The 17,470-nt window shown below is 50.0% G+C and overlaps 1 protein-coding gene across 1 annotated transcript in view; it reads right to left on the reverse strand.

Annotated features, from left to right (window-relative positions):
* DISP3 (dispatched RND transporter family member 3) overlaps positions 1 to 16,482 on the reverse strand; it is a 38,643-nt gene extending 22,161 nt beyond the window's left edge. Inside the window, exon 1 of the mRNA XM_068415071.1 lies at positions 16,404 to 16,482. The gene's annotated coding sequence lies outside the window, so the exon portion shown is untranslated. The remainder of the gene's footprint in view (positions 1 to 16,403) is intronic.
* Positions 16,483 to 17,470: the final 988 nt, after the last annotated feature.

Genomic DNA, 17,470 nt, shown 5'->3' on the forward strand with positions numbered 1-17,470 from the left:
GTGTCACCAGGCACAGCCATGAATCCGTAGCAGTTGCTGGAGGGTCTCAGCAGCAGAGCCAGGGAGGGAGGCCCACTCCAGCTCTCTCAGCCCTGCAGCAGCAAGGCATGACTCCTTTCAAACCCCAGAGATTTGCTGCAGCCACTGAAAGAACAGGCTCGCCATGGGGTATCCCACATCTTGCCTGGCAGAGGAACCAGAGAGGGGAGAAGTTCAAACTACAGTCCCAGAGCTCAGTGCTCTGTCAGGGGAGGGCTCTGCATGGCTCCAGGAACACCAGTACGTTCACAGTACGCTGCACAGACTGCAGCAGCAGGAACATTTAATTAGCTAACATGGTTCTCATGCCCAGGAACAGTCCATGCTACCAGATGAAAAATGCAAGGGACTCTGTCTTCCTCTCCTTAAAACCAACAATAGATTTCCCCCCAGCTATTTATAGCTGTATTTGTCTCTCCCTCAAAGCGTGTGTGGGTGCACGCAGAACCAGAAGCACATGCACCCATACCTGCAGACACACATGTGTGCACGGACATGCACACATGACCCCCTCAGAGAACTCCATGTAACCCTGCTCTAGTCCCCGAAGGGCTATCCACTGCCAGCATGGGAAGGAAAAGGGCTGAACAACCCCGCTTTCCTTCCACCCCTGTGGGATATTGTTTATGGAGTGGGTTTTCCCAGTTCCTAGAACAACCAGGAAGCAAAAGCAGTTCCTGCCCCCATGGAATGAGGAGAAAACTCTCCCCGATCAGCCCACGCTTGGGCAGGAAAGAAAGGGAGACGCCCTGAGGTGCCCTCCTTTGCAGGGGGTGCCAGCACACACAGGTTCTTAGACTTTCCCATGTGCCTGTCCTGGGTGTTGCGTGGTGGCCTCGCAAGCCAGGAAGCCACAGGTGGTGGTCCCTGAGAGCAAAGCCCAGAAAGCCCAGACCCTGTAAGCATCACTCCCTTTCCCGGCTCCCCGCAAAGCCTGCAGCCCCCCTCACGGAATGAATGAACAGATTCCGTTCCTTGCCTGACCCTGACAGTTGCAAGCAATTTACACACAGGCCAGATGCAATTCACGAGCTTTGCTCCTAACCAGTGTTTCTATTTTAACAGGACTTCTATCAGCAGGAAGATGAACTGCCAGCACCCCTTAACTCTAGGTCCTCAGAAGATCTGGGAGCTGCCTGAGCTTGGGCCGAGAGGAAAAGCAATGGGGCAGAAATGCTCCCTGGCAGAAGAGGGGTGTGCAAAGGAGCAAGGGTCACAGCAAGCTCCCTGGCTCTGGTCAGCCTGGGTGATGCCTGGGGCTTTGTTTGCTGGCCGCAGCAGCTCCCATGGGACTCACCCTGGTCTGGAGAGCACCTGCGCTGGCAGAGCACTCCCAGCGCTGCAGAGCCTGTGGAGGACAGGGAACCTCTGAGCTCCAGCCTCTCTGCTCCTGCCCACACCAAGGGAAGCACAAATGTTGATCAGTGGCTTTAATCTGCAACTGATATTGTCTCAAAACATCCCACCCTTCCGGTCAGCGCGAGAGCAGGGACTCTCCCATCCCCTCGCCGTGGCTAGGCTCATGCAGCTGGCTCACCCACCTCAGCCAGGCTGCAGAGCTGTGCAGGAGGGCATGTGTAAACCTGTGCTGAATCCTCCTCCTGCTCTGCAATCTCACAGTGCAAAAACAGATGGGCACCCCTGATGGCAGATGGCCACAGTCCCTCTTCTGCCAGACCTCCACATTCTCAGGAGGCTAAGAAATAGGGTGGAGAGGGCAGCTCACAAAACTCTGCTGTCTTGTTTTCCCCCTTCACATGTAGGGCTGTTAGACAGCAAGAACAAGCAAAGACTGGTCTTTTCAAGTCTCTGGAAGGGTTAGGAGAAATCTAGCTCGTTTTAGCCTGCATTAAGATTTCTTTAATATTCAGGATGCATAATCCTAAACAGCCAGGGAGCATCTGAAAGCTTCCCTGAAGAGCCATGCATCACTGCGTGAGCCTTGGGCCCCAGGGCAAGCCAAGAGCATACGAACAACGCTGCCCAAGACAGCTACTGGTGTGGGGGTGCTCCTCCGCCTCAACTTCAAGGGCATGTATACCCACGTGCTCTTCTGTTGTTGCTTACAGAGAGCCTTACTTGCATCATGACAGGGAGGAGGCCTTCCCAAGGCCCTGAATCTGCATATAAATCCTCTCCCAGCTGCTCCTTGCTGCAGTCCTGCCTTCTCTCCCATACTCTACACTCAAACTCTCCCCGCAGAGCAGCCATAACCCCATCGATGCTGCCAAAGCAGTGGAGGGCAGTGACATCCTCCTGTGTGCCCAAAGCCTGCTGGCACGCCGGCCCCCCCAACACAGCACAGTGCCAGCCCCAGCCCCAGCTCACCCCACACTACTCGCCTTTGCAGATGCACATCCCCAGCACACACAAGCCCTCGGCCAGCATGTAACTCCCATCCATCGCCCGGCTGACAAGTACTATCACCCTTCTGCCTCTAAGAGACAAGCAAGGTATAACTTCAGCTCACGTTAGCAGTGCAGATTGGTGCTGCATGAATGTAGGTGCAAACCTCACTCATCCCATCTGGGCAGGGTGGTGTGTACATGCAGTTACCACACCACCCAGCTGCCCGTTCTCGCATTGCCCTGGGCTCTTCTTTAACAGAACAGAGTTACTGCAAGACCTGATCAAGCATATGCATTCTCTCTTCAGATAGAGAGCTAAAGAGCCATAATAATTTCCCATTTATTGAGCTACTGAGAAGGAGGGAGAAGATTCTAATCCCGAAACAGAAGAGCCTGCACGTGACAAGAAAGGGAAATGAGAGAGACTGAGATGGGAATAAGCCAGCAGAAAAAGGATCACATCTTTTTTAAACACAAGCTAAATCCTCAACTCAAGGAAAGGATCAGACCTCAGGCATCTCCCTCTGTCTCTCCCAACCACTCTCATGGTGACTGCAAAACCCACTTACAACAGACAGGTACCCACAAAGTACGAAGGCCAAGGCATTCTACCCTGTAGCTAAAGACTGGTACAAATCCTGATGCTGGTGTAAATCCCAGCACAGCAAACGCTGGAAAAGTGCCAAGATTATATGCACTCACGTGAGAACTGAGTCAGGGAAGGATGAAGATTTGGCGCAGAGATTTGGTGATCTGCAGATGAAGGTTCTGTCCAGAGGAGCACAGAGGCTATCTCACATCAGATCTGAGCCACCCCTGCGGCCCTACACACCAGACAACCTCAGCACCACGGCCATGAATGCTACCGGAGCCCAGTGGAAGAGGCTCACCCCATTCCTCCCTGGACGACTGTCACAGATGAACCAGTGCCTGGTAGCCTGGGCTTCCAAGCCCCTTGACATGTGCACCCCTGGTCAGCAACCAGTCTGACTGGAGTAATGAATTAAGCATTTAACGCGCTACAGGGCTATGGAGCACAAGGTAGGAGTACTTATGACTCCTGTGAGCCTGACACATAGCAGGAAAGAAGGGACAAAGCCAAACCTGGGAGACCTTAAGATCAGCAAGAGTTTTGCCCTTGACTGCAGCAGGTGGGATCCAGCTCAGACCCCAGCAGCCCTGTGGGGATTGCCACTCACTTGCACCCCAGCCAGGAGAAACACCCATGCAGCTCCCACGTGAGAGAGTTCTTTCTTCTGTGAAATCTAGGATAGAAGAAAGTCATTGACAAGTTGGGGAGAGGCACTGACAGATGAAGAAGCTAATTACACCCATCCTGACTAATTAATGCTGACTTTCAGATTAAAAAATCCTCACTAGTGTTCCATTTCAATTACTCGGTTGTTCCTTCTTACAGGAAAAAGGAAGCCTTGTGCATCAGCAAGCGAGAAAGAAAAAAGGAAAGAAAGCACAAGGCTAGAAGGGGAGGGAAAGACAATTTCTGTAATACGGGAGATTACTATCGACAAAATAATTAAACTTCACATTCGTTCCTCTCATGGGTAAAGCTTTCAGAGCAGAGCTAGCAGTTTTGTGGTCCTGGTTATAATCCTGAAAATTCTCGGCACAGTGCTGTTGGAATTGCAGCGCAATGATGTAAATATGCGTTTGCTGGGAAAAAAGTTCAACAAAATGATTTAAAAAAAATATATTTAAAGCTCTATCATCTGCAATGCCACTTGCCCACAGGAGGCAAGACAAAAGATAGAGCTGTATACAGGACGGAGGACTGCCTGATCTCCCAAACTTTATGAAATCAAGCACATGCATGCACACTCACTTGTAACTGATATGTCCTCTTTCACTGCTGACTGTCCCACGCTTCCTTCCCCTTACAGGCACTTTTACACCCTGGCTAAGATAAGAGAAGCTGGAAATGGAAGGAGCCAGTCAGACTCAATTACCTTAAAGGTCTTTTCCAACCTAAATGATTCTATGATCTATCAACCTGCTTTCGTAACGGACAAAGGCTGGTTGGAGCACTCAGCCTATGACATCCAGGATCTCCTGCCTGCTATTCCAGGCGGCCGACAAGCACTGATTAGATCTACTCATAATCACATGCCAAAAACAGTGTGGAAAGATTAGCTGCAAAGTCAAGCACTCACCAGTCAGGAAATGCCAAACTCAGGGCTGACACGGCATCCTTAATTCGCCCCCCTTCCATAAATGCTTTGCAGCGCAGTTTTTCTTCCAAGCCCAGTGGCCAAAGGCAAAGTCTCCAGCCTCCACCAGTGCAGGCGATGGATGATGCTCCCCAAACCCAGCAGCTATTCACTACCTTGTTCTCTCCTCAGTGTTCAGCGTGTGGTCTCCCGCCTCATTTCCTGCACGCTGCTCATGCCTGGCTCAGAGGCAGAATTATTAATTTCCTCATGAGCTGTTCAACACTGCCTGTCACGACAGAGCCTGAGGGCTGAACAAAGAGGACTGAACTGAATCTTCTCCTAGCATCTCTGAGGAGGAGGGGGTGGTGCAGTCCGCATCTGGAGGATGCAGGAGCTCAGGAGACCAGAAGGAAGAAAAAGACACTTATTTTGGGGGCCTAGTTTGACACACAAGATACCTAATTTCAAGTGCACAGAATGGCACAGATGGGGGCTGTGTGCAACAAACTGCAAACTCGCTTCGTTCTGCGAGCATAATTTGAGCTGTAACATCAAGTGTAACTATCATCGTGCAACGTAACCTCTATGCTGGCAAGAGACATCCAGCCTCCACAATGAGAGCCAATCTAACAGTGCTAACCAGTGATGTGCATGCCAGTACCTGGGACACATCAGAAAGGCTTACGAGTGCCAGAGAACACAAGGACCATCAGTTACCTCATCTCTCTCTACCTCTAACCTGGCCACGTGGACAAGGAACAGGCTGGAGAAAGGGACTGCAAGATCAGTATATTAGGAAAAGGGAGAGAGACTGGTTTACAAGGTGTTTGCTTTGCCATGTGAGAAGCCACTTCCTGCACACAGAACAGACCAAGAAGAAAGTGGACAGAAGAACTAGGTAACCTTACAGCTGTGATCCACACAAAAGCAAAAAGCAGAGCAAAAGCAGCTCTACTGTGCTCTGCTAGGAGTAAAATGCCTGCAAATAAGAACTAGCTTGGCCATCCAAGTTTCCTATTTTAACACCACACTTCTCCTGAATGTTTCCTTAATTAGGAAAAAGAGTGATCCCCCAGCCTTGGATCAGGGGGGCACCTTCACATAGCACTAGTCTGGGAAATTAAGGCAGCCCCACCATGGCTCCAGCAAGTACCAGCCATCAGGTCTGCCCTAGGGTGCCAGTTCCTAAGTGGCTCCAGGAAGAATCTGCATCCTGACAGATTTTTTAAAAATCCTAAAGGAAACAATAACTTGCCCCAAAAAACTTGCTTCAAAGTACTGAAACTGGCACTTTTCAAAGAGAAAGGTCACCAGGATTTGCTGGCATCAAACCATGCATGTTTGGTGCCCTGCCATCCCAGGATTGCTGCAGAGGTTAGCAAAAGAACTTTGCTAACTTGCATGGCATTGCCAAAGAAAATTCATTTCCTGAAAATAATTTGCTCCTGGTTATTGTAACTAATGATTGTGGGCGTTAGAAGACAGCTTCTTGGTTATAATCTCACAAAACATGCCTGGCAGCCTTGTGCCATGTTTACCACTGGAGTTACTTGCTCGTGTTAATGACACGGCCCCGCTGTCACTCAGGCATGTGGCACTTACAGGTTTCTGCACACAAATGCCAAGCAAGCTGAGATTCTGATACGCTTCAGAAATGACTTACCTAACCACTACAAAAATGACTTCAATTTTGTCTGAGCCCCAGCCACTCGCTGTTGCTAAGTAAAGCGTTGGCTTCTGCATCAGCTGTGTGCCACTGGGTGCCTTGACACTGACTTCAAAAGCACCCCAGCTCCCACCTACCAGGGGCCCAAGAGAACAAGCTTGTTAAAGGTGTGTGGATTTCCACGTTCCAGCGTCTACCCCTGAGCACCTGTGTTCACAGCAAAGCCTTTACACATCATTAAATACAGATGGCTGCCACAAACCAGGGCATTTGTAATATTGTCCCAAGAAGTGTCACTCACTCCAGGAAAGAATCTCAGACCACAGAGAGGATTCACCAATCCCCAAGCCCCTGGAATAAACTGCCATCCCCAAAGCTTGTGTGCTGCTCTGCTATGAACTCAAGCTTCCCACACCACTGTCACCCTGAAAAGGAAAGCCAAGTCCTACAATCAGCGCCTGCCAGTCATTTATTATTCCACCCTGTGCTTAGGCTCCCCAGTTTACGTCACTGTGGGCACTGATACCACTCTATGCTCAGCTGCGTGATCTCCAGCTCTGACCCTGCTCCCCACACCTGCTCCCTGCAGCAGGAGGAAGTATGAAGACAAGGGCTGGCTGTGCCCTCTCCTCCATCTGCAGCTCCCCAGCAATAGCCTGCTTGTGTGCACGCTGTGCTTCTGGGACTGATCAAAACACCCTCCCCTAAAGGCCCCTCTCCAGAGTCTCCCCATAAGCTGCTAGTTCATTACTGAGAAGGAGGAGGGCAATTTCTTCCTCATCATGCACGTGAGCTGCTTTCTTGCCAGCAGCCTAAGCGGCAGTTTGTGCTGAGGGGACTTTGCTGGTTGTGGTTCGGTGGGCAGCGATATGAAAGGTAACAGGAACGCCAACCTATGCTGCCAGTCCTTCTTGCAGTCACAGCACAGGCAGCTATTTCATCTCCACTTCTTACCACTCCAACATAAAAAGTACAATTAAGGTTAAAAGAATATTGCAAGTACTCCCCTTCACCTGAAGTGTCTGTATTCAGCCAGCTCTGCTCATCGTGCTCAGACCTTCCAGGAAAAGGAGGTACAGGTAGAAAGTCCCATCTGCACATGTGTCAGTCATACGGGTCAGTGTCTCACTCCATATGCTACCGAGCCTCAGTTTGATGGATCTAGAGGTCTTGCCTTTGTGCTGCTATAATTTACTGACATCAGAAAATGCGAGGTTCACAGCAGGAAGGCTGTAAGGACTGCAATCTGTGGTGGAGACACAGCTCCCATGGCATTTCAGTCATACTCAGTTCTTTACAAGGGCTTTCCACATACCAGCATGAAAGAGGAACGGGTGATGCTGTAGTCCTCATAAACGAGGGAGCAGAAGACATGCCCAAGGTTGTTCATGTACCATTCCAGCTCCATGCACTGAGCTGAGCTCCTCTGTGGTATAGACATGGCCTCTTATTTCTGAGAATGCAAGGGCTTGAATTTTGGGGAGAATTTATCCTGACACTCACTACAGCTGATTGGGAATAGCTGCAGCAAACCTTGCTCTGTTGTCACCCATGGAAAACTCACTACTGATCAGGAGGGACTCACAAAGTAGCTTGCAGCTAGCTGGCTCTCAGCAGCCTATAAAGTGGGATCTGAGCAAGTATGTTTTTCTTACCTCCCACACTTCTCTCCCTCTGAATATATGCAGCTAGCTGCTCTCCTCCCATGAAAACCTGGTGCTTCTGGAACTAGATTAATTAGCATTGCTTTTTCATCTTCCCAGGATCAGTGAGAAATCTGGAAGCAGAGTGTAAAACTCAGAGGCTGGAGAGTCTCCAGTGCCACAGCTGACTGCTCCAGAGCAGGACCTGGCTGAGCACAGGGTTTTTTCAGAACAGAAGGAAAACTTCCTGAGGGGAAGGGGAGGACATGGAGATGAGACAAGATGCCTCTGTGCCTGAACAGCACGTCTGCAGATCCCCTGCCAGTACAAGGACTTAAAGCTTACTGCCAGCTGCACCAACCATGCAGAAACTCACATTAAACGTTATCATAGCTCACCGAGCACAGTCCTGCAGACTGTTAGCAGAGGAGGGGGCCGGGTCTCAGAATAAGCAAGCAGGCTTTAATGACACATTAATCTCAGGGAGAGTCCAGGATGCTTCCTAATACAGACAAGAGCCACTAAGAGCTGGTTCCTGTTAGTCCCTGTGCAAGGGAGGGAAATGTTGCTGGCAGCAGCTCCCAGAAGCTGCCAGTGAGGCCATGTCTATAGGATACAGATTTAGGCCACCAGGACCTCTCCCCTCTTCTCCTCCCCCCCAGTACAGACCCAGAGGAGTGTGATCTAAGCCTAGCACAGGAGCAGTTCAGCAAGAGGCAGACACCACCCTTGTCCTTATTCCCCTTCTACCACCAAAGATTCAGAGATCAACAGCCACACGAGCTGCACGAGCTCAGGAGTTCGAGAATGGCAATCACCCAGCCCAAGGGATACCAAGGGACTGCCATCTGCAAAGGATCAAAGCATTTCAGGCAACGGTTCCCAGTTCCTTATCGCATCCCACAATCCTCAGCCAGGCGTTCACAGGCTGAGATGCTACTTGTGCTAACTGCAGGACCGAGCCAACAAAAACAGAGGAAACAGTCATGGCTCTGCTATTAGTTTTTCTAGCTTTCCTGGGGAAAATCACATCACCTCATCTGAATTACTCTCATATTCTGGAGTCTGAGACCCTCACCTTCCATCCTTTCACAACATGCCTTGTCCCAAAGCCTCCTGGGATCCCACTCCACAAGCAAACACAGGCTATTCTTGCAGAGACATTGGTAAATGGATTTTCAGAGGGACTCACTCCACTGCCCTATGCTGAAGTGGAGCTGTGTCTGGCCCTCTGGAAGCCAGGCCCAGTTGGCTGAGGAAGGGAGCAAACTCACTGCAGGCACTACCCAAGTCAGCCAGAGGAACAGAAACGCAAACAGTACCAGGATCTGCAACATCACTGAAAAGATGGGAATGTAGGCAGGTGGTGTATATGCAGGAATGGATTTGGCCGCATGTGTGCCAAGATTTGGCTCCAGAAGGAATGATCTCCCCCACAACACATCAGAAACACAGGAGAAATACAAGGAACAGCACGAGGTCTGTAAAGGAAATGTCATCACAGTCTTAACTTAATCTGTCTCTGCTACTTACAGTGTAGCTCTCTGTTATTGGAATCTAAATAAGGTCAAATGCTTTACTGTACCACTTACACAGAAACCTATGCTATGAACTCTGCAGATACTGTGAGGTAACTTCCACCAAGGAATTGGCTCCATGTAGCAGATTTACAGGAATGAAGCTTCTTTTCTTCAGCTTAAGCAGTGCCACAGGGGATGAAACATTTACCTGCTGATCTATCTTGTTTCCAGCTATCATAGGCTGGTGTTTTATAGCTCCCTATGATGCTGCAGCATTTCTACCATGCTTTGTGCACAAGTATTGACATCAGTGACAAAAATGAAAGGAACCAAAGACCACAGCCCAGTTGCTGCCTGTCTCCAAGAGCCCCATGTGAAGTGACAGAGCTGAGATGTAAGGGTTAGGACTGGGAGAAAGCGAAAGGGTGGCCTTGGAAGTAAAATTCCATTTGGATGTGGAAAAAAACGGCTTGAAGCACATATATCAGATTCTGAGACACTCCAGTTAAAAGCACCTCTATAGATTTGACACTCGGGCTACTCCAAGGCACTGACAAGTGCTCGATGGGTCCTGAAGAACCACAGCTTGCAACACCTGGGCCTGGAGTTTGGAAATTGCAACTGTTGGCAGGAAGCATCAGAAGGAGCAGCTTTCTGAATAGTTCAAGAACTAGCCCAAGCTTTCCAGCAAAATAGATTAAGCTTTTAAAACAAGCTGTTGTCTATATCTTCCAGACCCACAGCTCTCAGTTTAAATGGAGCCCACTGTTTTACTGAGTCACTTTCATGCTCTTGTGGGCCCGTCCACCTTCCCATTTCAACTCAGCCATAAAAATTGGCTTGGAGATTAAACTTGGCGCATGAGTTGTTAGCTGGAGAGCAAGTGGGAGGGTGTGCAAGGGGGGAGGTGGAGCGAAAGAGGTGGCAGAGGAAATGTGAAGACAGAGGATGTGGCCAGGTTTGATTTACAAGCCGGAGTCACGGTTGCTTTGGGCTTTTGTCAGACACGTTTAAAAATGCCTGGTTGGGCTCTAGTTCAAATCTGAGTTTGCAGCTCCATCTTCTTCAGGAATTCATTTGCCTTGTTAAGGGGAGGAACAAAAAGACAAATTATTTGATTCAGGGAATCAAGTGTGCTGCCTGTTCAGCAGTACCCCAAGCAGTAGAAAGGATTAGGAACTTCTTTTTTTCCTCAAATTGTCTCCACAGACCTTAATACAGCACTCAAAAGCAATTCTTTCTCAGCTCCTGGGTGTAAAACAGAGCCAAGAAACAAGTCAACATATAGCACATCCCCCTAGGAGCAAAGAGCACTTTGATTTGTGCATCATAGCAGCTTCTATCAGAGCCTGCACAAACCCTTTGCAAACACCTATCAGATCCAAGTCCCTTGTTCCCCTAGGGAAATAGGTCAGACTATATGCAAGTTTACAAATGAATTAAGCCAGGCTCCACAGCCTAGCTCCAGCTCTGCTGGAATTCAACCGTTACTTTTGCTGACTTCAACAGAAGCTAAATACAGACCAGGCAAGTTACAACTACTGTTGTCAAGTTTGAGTTGCCATTTGGGGGGCAGCAGTGGTACCTATAACTCCAGTTAACAGTAACACAAACTGGTTGCCCAGAAATTGAGGCATCCAAAACCCAGAGTCATCTTTGCTACAGCGACCTTCCAGATCTGCTCAAAACCACATGATTTGTGGCAGAGCAACACCAGGACCCAACTCTTCCCAGTTCTCTGCTTTGATTACCAGATGCCCCAGCTCCTCCCATGCTCAATATCATGAAGTGTAAAGAAGTTAATACCCAGCAGAGGCCTGTGATGCTGACACATGAATTTCCTTTTCTACTATTGCTTTGCAAACACATAGATCCTTTGAGAACATGGGAAGGCAGAGGGAAACAGGGCTCCTATGATACATTTTTGTAGATAGATGGTGAAAGAAACCATATATTGGAGAAACAGAGACTCTGGCTTGCTAGCCCAACATCAGACAGCCAAGTCAGCAATAGCATCCACACCCTGAAGTCCCGGCAGAAAATAAATGACTCTCACCTCTGACTCTCCCCTTTAAAGAAGCAGAGAGTCAAGACCAGCAGCAGTTGAAGAACCAGACGACTGCCAGTATGTCTTTCACCCCTGCAAACACATTGGCCTCTCCCCCTCCACTATTTATGTAACACGAACTGCCTTCTATTCAGGAGGAGTCGTTCTCTATTAACAGAGCTTGGCAAAGATCAGGAATTAACTGTGCCAACCTTCGAGCTTGCTGCCTTAAGGCAGATGGCATGGAAAGTATCCCAGCCTTGTTCCCCAAACCTCTTCTCCCAGCAAGCAGAGATAACTCAAAACAGGACGAAGGGGTCAGGTATCTGTGAAGCCCTAACTTCAGTGCAGGAGACAGCCTGTGTCCGGGGTGCCCTGCTCTGGTACGGGCATGCCTGCCTCCCCACGGACAAGCAAAGCCTGCTGCACTGCCAGGATCTGCAGGCTGAGAGCAAGGGCACAGGCTTCACTGGAAGTTTTATACTTCCAGAGTTACAACAAGAAAGAGGAGATGCTCTGCCGCTCCAAGTCAATGATGCTGCAATCATAACAAAATCAGCACTGCTTACGGCTAGCGCTGAACTGTACCTTTATGGGAAAGCACATCCCTCTGGGCCAGCTGGAAGGACAGGATTGCCACAGTTACTGCAGACCCACGGCACAAAACACGAGCTGCAGTTGCAGAGTATCCTCTGCTTCCCCATCAGCAGAAGATAGCTGCTCTGCCACCCCCACCACAGCGGCTCTCCCAGGAGCAGATCCAGTGCTGGGGGCCAGTTCGGCCCCATGAAGACAGATCGCACTCAGCCACTGGTAGGAACAGACACAAGTGGCCTCGGGAGCTGTGAAGTGCTGAGTGTCCAGTTCTGGTGAAACCCGTATGACGTGCAAGTGCCTTGTTTTTGCAAAAGGAGGGCATCATCCCCAGGTCTAAGCAACCAAAATTAAACCTTTGAAGCTTGTTTTGCCAAACTTTTTGTGTCTGTATTTTCCCCCGTTAAGGGTGTAGCACTCCAGTTATTAATTGTTTCTGTTTTTCATGACTATAAAAGCATGACTCAATAGCAGTGGTGAGACCTCATAAAACTTCTCTCATGGTGCTGCAGAGTACAGTTAATGACAGTATGACAGGCAAGAGGGTCATAAATAATATTCTACTGGGTGCTAATTCAGACAGTTGTTGTAGCTCATGCCTGAAGCACACTGCCATCAATGGGACAACTTACAAACTCACAGTTAAGCCCATGCTGAAACATATTCTGGACTGGGGTCAATGGAAAGTCTCACCTAGACTTCACCTAGAGCTGCATTAAGCACTTAACTCTTACATTGTCTCCTCCATGTTCCTGAATTATTCATTAAGGGCCAGACACTGCAATCCATACTCACACTGCGCGTAATCTGTCCTTTAAACTGACTTGCATTAGTCTGAGTCACAGGCACCTTAAACAGCCTCACTGAATGCAGCAGAGCTATTCATGAAATAAGGGACTCTGCTGCAAGAGGCAGGATCCAGCCCTTAGAAAAGACATCAGTAAGGCTAGACCTCAGAGAAAATTCACCCTGGTAAAGCTGCATCAGGATGAATGAACTCAAGTAAATCTGTGTGAAATCAATCATTTAAAGAGATAGCCTGTTCTGTGGTATTGCAGGAGAGACATAAGCGAATGCTGGAAACTAGTATTTCATTGTTCAGCTTCATCACAAGGTCTGGAAACACATTCCCCTGCCCCTGGACACACATTCACAGAGCTGAACTGCAGCTTGCACACACACCTTGAGGACTGTTCTATGTCTCTATAGAGAGAGAAACAGGGAGGTGTGTGGAAAGGAGGAAGGCAAAGGACATGTTCCACTCCTCTTGACTGGCACAAAAGGAACAAAAAGTAAACAGGACTGCTTGTCACCAGGGAGGTAACAAGTGCCCACACTAACCAGCAACCCCTTCCTCTGCCAACCTGGCAACTTCCAGTAACCAAGCCTCCCAGACCACATTACTGGCTCTGATCTTGAAATCCCCCGCAGCTACTTAAATAGCAGATAAACTCATATCACAGGAGAGCCGATTACCGAGTACCTTTCACCACTGAGCCCAAATCTGTAGTCGGATACTTTTAAACAAACAATGGATGAAGAAATAGGCCAATCAGGTAAGTGAAAGGAGCAATCTTGTGCACTACATTGAGAAATATAACGGGGTTTGATTTTTGAGAATGAATTAATCTGTTCAGTTCTCATTTATGTCAGTGCTTGATAAGATTAGAGGATTAAACCAACTGTATGCTAAACGCTTCGTGCTAAAGAGAGTCTTGCCAGGATTTACTGCATGTTGGCATGAACAGAGACCATGGCAGCATCACCCAGAGACCCTGGGACTCACAGCAGGACCTGTTCAAACTTCAGAAATAAAAATCACAGCTTATCCAGATTTTCCATATGCCGTCAGGGTATGAACTCTATCCCTCTCCAGTTCCAGTCAAGCTTACTTATTAAGTACTTGTACCCAACAGGCAAGTCTTTGTATAAGCAGCACTTATCTCGGAGCACTGGCATCACAAGAGGATTTCAGATGTGCTGTGGTTTTTCGAATGCAAAATGTTAACACCGTATTCATGCCTCCCCCAGTGCCACACTGAAATGCACACACCCTACCACTCTCATGCTATACAGTTACATATACATACACACACATTGCAGCTACCCCCATAAACTCCTGCACAATGCAGCTTGCTGAAAACATTTCTCATTGACAGTTCAGAAATGACAGATACAGAAATGGTCAAAGTTCTCCTGTAACTGAACCACTTTTTCTATTGGCCTGACAAAGGCAGTTGTGATGTTTAATTCATTAATGCTGACTGCAGGTGTTGTTTTTTTTTTCCCCACCCCTGAGGATTAATTTGGCCCTGTACTTTGCAGAAATTGAATCACAATCTTTACCACAGTGGGTGACTGGAATGATGCTGATGCTACTTCCCAAACACCAGTCTGGTTCTCACATATTATACCATTGCATATTGCTTTGGGCCATTTGTCCTTTAGCTTTTCCCCATGTGTGTCTAGGTGAAACAGTCACAAACGCTGATGACTTGTTTCTCCTTGAATAATTTTTCTATTAGACAAGCATTCTCACTCTGTAGTGTAGCATTTTCCCTGTGGGAATACACCAGGTATTCATAGGGGCAGCAGGAAGAAAGGAGGAATGGATCTTTTAACATATAAGCATTTCCATTCCACCTTTGTTGTCTTTTTCACTAGCTCAGGTCTGTTTTATTCCAGGCTTAGGGAATCAAACTATTAGGCTCCAAAGAGGTAAAAAGTCTGGCTTGATGAGTCTCACCCTGAAGATGTATCCAGCGTGATAAAAGAAGTGTAGCTATTGAAACATCTCCCTTCAATACAGTTATTGTGTTGCTACGTTTCCACCTAGACACACAGCCTAAAAGAGCAATCAAAGGAAGCTGATGCTGTGGATAATATCTTTATCAACACTTCACAAGGCTGTTGGGGAAGAAGAGGGAAAAATATTGTCCCCGAGCAAAGTTTTACTGGTGAGAATATAAAGCTAGTTTCAAAAGCTCACCCAAATTTTCATAGGAATATTGTTTTAAAAAATTGAGCTTTCAGGGTAGCAGATTTTATGTGTGTCAGCGTGTGGCTTTGTGAGCAAAAAGTCTGCGTGTTGTGTCATTTGAAAAGTACTTCTCTTCCAATACACAAGTCCTCATCCCACTTGAGTCATGTCTTGCAGTCACAAAAGAGACATGCACCAGCCTTGTTTTAAAGGGACTTACTGCTTGCACATTACGGTACACCCTAAGACTCAGCACAGCTGTCAAAATACTATCCTAATAATTGCATAAGCTAAGGCTGCTAACCAGCACGCTGCTGTGCCTGTGTACAAAACAGAAGTGGAAGCGACACAAGACGCAGCAGCAAAGCAGATGCAAGGTCCTACACGTGCCCAAGGGACCTGCCACTTTCATCTCACTCCCTCTGTCCCAGAGGTTTTCAGTTATACTCAGCTCCCGGCAGCTCCCACCCTTCTCAAGTGCTTTCAAACACCGAGGCAGTGGCAACCAGCCCCACTCTTTTGTTTGGTTATCACATCACCGAATAAGAAAGAACACAAAATAGTTCATTTTCTCCAGGACACGGGCTGTTTTGCTGGGATGTCTTTGGAGACCACCCGGAATAGTAAGGGCTCAGGACTGGGCTGCAGTTGGGACTGTTGCTAAGCAATGTAATGTCCTTACTAAGTGACCCAGGGTTTTTAGGCAGGAAAAGTGAATTTCATACAAACCAATATGAAACAGGAGGTTACCTTCCATGTGCCAGGTACGTGACTCTCTTTACATCTTCTAGACAAACACCTGACAGCAGCTGCTGTCAGAGATGAGGATCCTGCCTGGCTGGACCTGCTAATAGCCCTGAGCACGGAGAATGCTGCTGCTGGCTCTCCTCCTCCTCAGAGGGACCGGCCAACCCTCCGTGAAGTCGGGGACACAAAGCTGCTCAGTTCTGGCGCCCAACTTTTCCCTCGGGAGAACAACCCTGCTGCAGGCACAGCTCAATCAGCTTATTATAGCGGCAGCCTCCCCGGGAAGCGCTCTCCTCGGTGCATATTCATGAACTCTCCAGAGCTTCCAGGGAGAGTTGGCTGAGCACACAACGGAGGGGTTTATCTGTTGTATTCGCAGGAAAATAAAAAGAAATGGGGGAGTGGGGTGGGGAGCTTAAAATAAAGAGTAAACTGCGGAGCGGGGGCAAGGGGAGCGATCGCAAGCTGTGCTCTCCTCTAACCACCGCCTGCCACAGCGGGACCCCGACCTACCCCCCAGGGCCACCTTCACCGGCAGCGCCTTCACCGGGGCTGGCGGCGAGGGGCCGGTACAGCGGGAGACGGCTGCGCCCCACAGCCCCCCTCTTACCCCTACCCCTCCCGGTCCGCCCCGCGGAGCGCAGCACTCACCTCCGCCCGGCCGGGCGGCAGCAGCCGCGGGCTCGCAGCGATGCCGGGGCAGAGCCGGGTACCGCGGTACCGGTACCCGCGCTGCAGCGCCGCGTCCCCCCGCCCAGCAGCGCCGTGCGCCGGTGCCGGTCCCCGCAGCCGCCGCCTTTTAATGCCGCTCTGCCGCGCGTCTCGGCCGACTACTAGCACGGCCCGCCGGCCCCCGGGGGCGGAGGGGCGGCCGCCAGCCTCTGCCGCTGCGCCGGTGCGGAGCTCCGCGCCCGGGCGCGGCCGCTGCCCGCTGCCGCCCCGCCGGGCTGCGGGCGGTGCTGCGGCCGCGCTATAAACCCTGCCCCGTGCGCGGCCCCCGCCCGCGCCGGCCCCGGGAAGGCACAGCCCCGCCGGGAAGGCACAGCCCCGCCGAGGCAGCCCCGCCGCGGGGCCCGGCCCCGAGCCCAAGGGCGGCCGCTTCCGCCGGGCGTGGGGGACGGTCCCCGGTGCGTGCCCGCCCCGTGCGACTCCTTGCCGGAGAGGGCAGGTAACGGGAGAGGCCGCCGAGGCCAGGGGTTTGGGGTGCACTTGGAGCCCTCCGGGGATGCGGCCCGTCCCGGGGTTGCCCTGCGCACCCTCCGAGGGAGCCTTTGGGCTACGGGCTGCGGTCTGCAGAGTGAAGGAGATGCCCTGTGCAAGAAGCTGCGGACCAGGGGGTGGGAATGTAGCTCTGCCAGGGCAAGGCACTGCCACCACCCCGGTACCGGGGGCATCTTGGAACAGAAGCTGCCAGAAACTTTGGCAGCAACTGGCCAGTGCTGCAGGTCCACCCCGGGGCTCTGGGAAGGACTCATCTGGTTTCCTTGCTCGTACTCTCACCGCTAGATAAATGCTCCATATAGGAGACATCCACACGCATTCAGTGGCAGAGGTATGCAGCAACGATCCCTGAATTAAGTAGCAGTCATTAAATGGGAGGTGGCAAGGCTATTAACTAGGGTGGCAGAGAAAATCTTTTTTATATGCACGCTTGCCCCTTGGGCAGCTAAGCATTCTGCACAGCGGGTCATCTCACTTGACCACGGACCCTGGCCTTG

Source organism: Nyctibius grandis, chromosome 17 (assembly GCF_013368605.1).
Source record: "Nyctibius grandis isolate bNycGra1 chromosome 17, bNycGra1.pri, whole genome shotgun sequence".
NCBI lineage: Eukaryota > Metazoa > Chordata > Aves > Nyctibiiformes > Nyctibiidae > Nyctibius > Nyctibius grandis.